This window comes from Acomys minous (genome assembly GCF_964271855.1).
Source record: "Acomys minous genome assembly, chromosome: 3".
Taxonomy (NCBI): domain Eukaryota; kingdom Metazoa; phylum Chordata; class Mammalia; order Rodentia; family Muridae; genus Acomys; species Acomys minous.
Genome location: NC_140485.1, coordinates 143,736,533 through 143,740,391, shown reverse-complemented (window position 1 = coordinate 143,740,391; position 3,859 = coordinate 143,736,533).

The window sequence follows — 3,859 nt, the reverse complement described above, 5'->3', positions numbered from 1 at the left end:
ACGTCACCCTCTATCGCTAGACAGGAGAGAAAGAGGAGAGAGGGGAGAGAGAGATGCTTGAATCTAGTTTCTTTCTTCTTTGCTTGAGGCTAGTCTTCGCTCTTGGTGTATTCTTATTTCTCCCACCCCTTGTACCCCCAGCTTTCGCCCCCTACAACTAGAAGGAGAGAATAGAGGAGACAGAGAGAGATCCGTGAATCTACCCTGTGTCTTCTTTGCTTGTAACTGCTCTGTGCTACTTTGTGGATTCCTTTTTTTCCCACCCTTTATCTCCCAGGTTTTACCCTTTATCATTAGATAAGAGAGAAAGAATCTAACCAATACTCCCTGATGATCACCAACCACCAGCCCCACCAGCAGAGGCTCTGGCATTTATATACCCTCTGAAAAGATCCCATAATTCCAAACATCACACAATCACGGAAACTACCTGCAGCTGGCAAAGCCACGCCTCTGCTAGAGCACGAGACAATTCATAGTCAGCTGCTGTGATGCAGCCCCATATCCCCACACCTGGGATTGGAAGGACAACATATTGTTATTTCTGTGTTTTTAAAGAAACCAAAACTCCAAAATGTTCACTACAGTGGTGAGTGCAGACATGAGGACTTTAAAGCAGGAGGCACAGCAAACATTCAAACCACAAACCTAAGGACATCAACGCATCCTACAGGCTTTGATTTCTAAAAGCCTAAAGTCAGTCTCCATAGTCCACTTGAGGCAGAGCCTTGGAGTCCTCCCCAGCCGTGTCAGCACAGGCCCTGGGATGACCTCATGAAGAGCGATTGTGATGGACCCAGCCAGCAGATATTATGCTGTGACCAGGCCTGCATTTCTTTGGGTGCATTGAGAGGAGCTGAGGAGTGGAGCCCAGTGCGAATTTGTTGTATCTAGTGAGGTTGTGTGTGGATTTATTGTTTTGTATGTGTGCTGTGTAAGTGTGTATGTATCAGTGAGTGTATGTGGGTGTTTATAGGTTTTCTGTGTGTGCACCTGTTCCTGTGCTTGTTTTGTGTGTGATGTGCTTCTGAGTGTGTATACGTGTTTGTGCGCGCGCACGTGTGTGTGTGTGTGTGTGTGTGTGTGTGTGTAGGTTCGCTTTTCTGTGTGCATCTGTGTAATCTGTGTGTGTGCGTGTGTGCATCTGTGTGTGTGCCTGTGTGTGTACATTGTGTGTGTATATACATCTTGTGTGTGTGTACATCTCGTGTGTGTGTGTGTGTGTGTGTGTGTGTGTGTGTGTGTGTGTGTGTGTGTTTGTGTGTGTGTGCTGATCCTAAGGTAAACCATCTACATTATGTTTTGAGACAGGCTCTCTCCCTGGCCTGGAGCCAAGTGTCCAGGCTGTCTGGCCAGTGACTTCCGGGAGCTGTTGTGCCAACTGTATAATAACCTCAGATTAAGGGCCATGTAGATGGCTGGCTTTTGGGGGCGGGGAGAAGGGAGGGTATAAATTAAAAAGAGAATTAAGCCATACGATTGCAAGGCCACTGGCTCTTTGTTTCTCTGTTGTTGGTGTTTTGATTTTTATTTCTGGTTTTTTCTTTTGTTTTGTTTTGGTTTGGCTTTGGTTTTGCTGTTTTCAAGACAGGGTTTCTCTGTGTAGCCTTGGCTTTTCTGGACTCCCTTTGTAGGCCATGGTGGCCTCAAACTCACAGTAATCCACCTGCCTCTGCCTCCCGAGTGCTGGGATTAAAGTTGTGTGTCAGTATGCCTGGCTATTTCTGGTTTATTTGTATGGCTACTATTGTTCTTTGTTGTTTGCTTTTTAAATTTTCTCATGTGGTATTTTGTTGTTTTGATTATTTACGCTTGCATATTAGGCTTTTTTTTATTCCTATCTCTCTTTCCATCATATTTTTCTTTCCTGTTTTTACTTTATTCTGTTTTAGATTTATTTACTACTAGTTATCATTGGCTTATAATTTTCAGTTTTTTGCATTGGGGAGTTGTGATTTTCTATTGGATGACTAGGTTCTTGTACTTAATGAGGTTTTTGTTTGAACTATGGGGTTTTTTTGTTTGTTTGTTTGTTTCGCCTTCTACTAATTTTTTTTCCTATTTATTTGCTATGGCTTTTAAAAATCAATATCATGGTATTGCTAAACTGTGTTCCTTCCAACCAGATTATTTTATGGAACTGCTTTGTAGTTTTCATCATCTGTATTTTGTAGGTGTGTGGTCATGGCTATCTGGTTTTGGATTGGTCACCTGGTTGGGTTTTACTTGATTTTTTATTTTAGCTTTTTTCCACCCACATCTTTTTCATTGCTTTTCTTCTATTTTTCCAGGTTTTACTTTCTTTTAATCTCTTTTCTTTATTTATTTTTAGGAGCATTTGTAGTGATTTTACCTTTTCTGCCACATCTTTTTCATTCCATTTATTCTATTATTTCATTTTAAGGTAGCTTTTTTTTTCTTTTTTCTTTTTTTTTTAGTGATTCTGGCTACAATGTCTACACCTAGTGAGGAAGAGTCACCAGACCCCAGACCCCAGCCAAGTTTCTCTGACAAGGAAAACTTCCACTCACAATACAAAATCATAAAAGACTATTGGCCAGGGGAGCAATGCCAAGGTCCACTTGACCCACTACCGTCTAACAGGCACACCTGTGGCTGTCAAAGTTGTTGTAAAGAAGGAGCAGCTAATCACATCCGAGGCAGAAATAATGATGATGATGACAAATCACCCCAACATTGTATCACTTCTCCAGGTCATCAAGTCAGAGAGGAGGATATACCTTGTGATGGAGCTGGTCGAGGGCCAACAGCTTTACCAATATATCCAAGAGTCAGGCCACCTGGAGGAGGACGAGGCCTGGGGAATATTCAGGCAAATTACAGCAGCTGTGAGCTATTGCTACAACGTGGGTATAATTCACAGGGACCTCAAACCAGATGACATCATGGTTGAGAGGAATGGAAGAGTAAAAATCATTGACTTTGGCCTCGGAACTCAAGTCTACCCAGGGCAGAGGCTGAGCCAGCAATGTGGCGTTTACTCTTTTGAGGCCCCAGAACTCTTCCAAGGTAGACTTTATGATGGCACCAAGATCGACGTATGGGCCTTAGGAGTTGTACTATATTATATGGTGGTTGGGAGGGTCCCATTTGATAGTGTCATCCTACCAGAGCTGCGAAGGCAGATTGTGTCAGGGAAGTATTTTATACCATCTGAACTCTCCAAGGAACTTTGGGACCTGTTAGCCTTTTGCTAACAGTCAACCCGAAATATCGGCCTACCATCAATGAAGTGTTGACACTTTCCTGGCTCAAGAAACACACAGAGGGATTCCGTAATCACCCCAAGGAAATGATCCCCAGGCTTGCTGACCCTGCAGTTCTCAAAGCAACGAGATATACTGGTTTCAAATCCCAAGAGATCAAAAACTCCTTGGGAAAAAAAACATTTAACCAGGCCATGGCATGCTATTACTTCTTGAAAGGACAGATTCTCCATGGCAAGGCTACACATCCAAGCCTCCTTTGTTAATCCAGGTGTGACGCCATTTCCTTCACTAGAAGACCCTGCTGCTTTCCCTCTGACACCAAGGAGGAGGGGAAGTGAGCCTGCCCTTGGCTCATTGCTCAGGTCATCCTCAGGTCAAGAGGAGTCTGCCTGTGACCAGAAGGCTGGTCAAAGAGGAGGCAGAGGAGCCACTGGGCCAGGCCTTCCACCTTGCTGGGCACTCCAGAGCATGCCCACAGTGGACCAAGGCTGCCAATGTGCCAAGAGTGCCTGTGCATTTTCACAACAGAGAGAGGCACTGAAACAGCAGAAGAATGCTCCCAGAACACCTCAGCAGAGGCCAAGCCTGGCCCCAGCCCGCACCCGCAGAGAGGGTTCAGAGGATGGAGA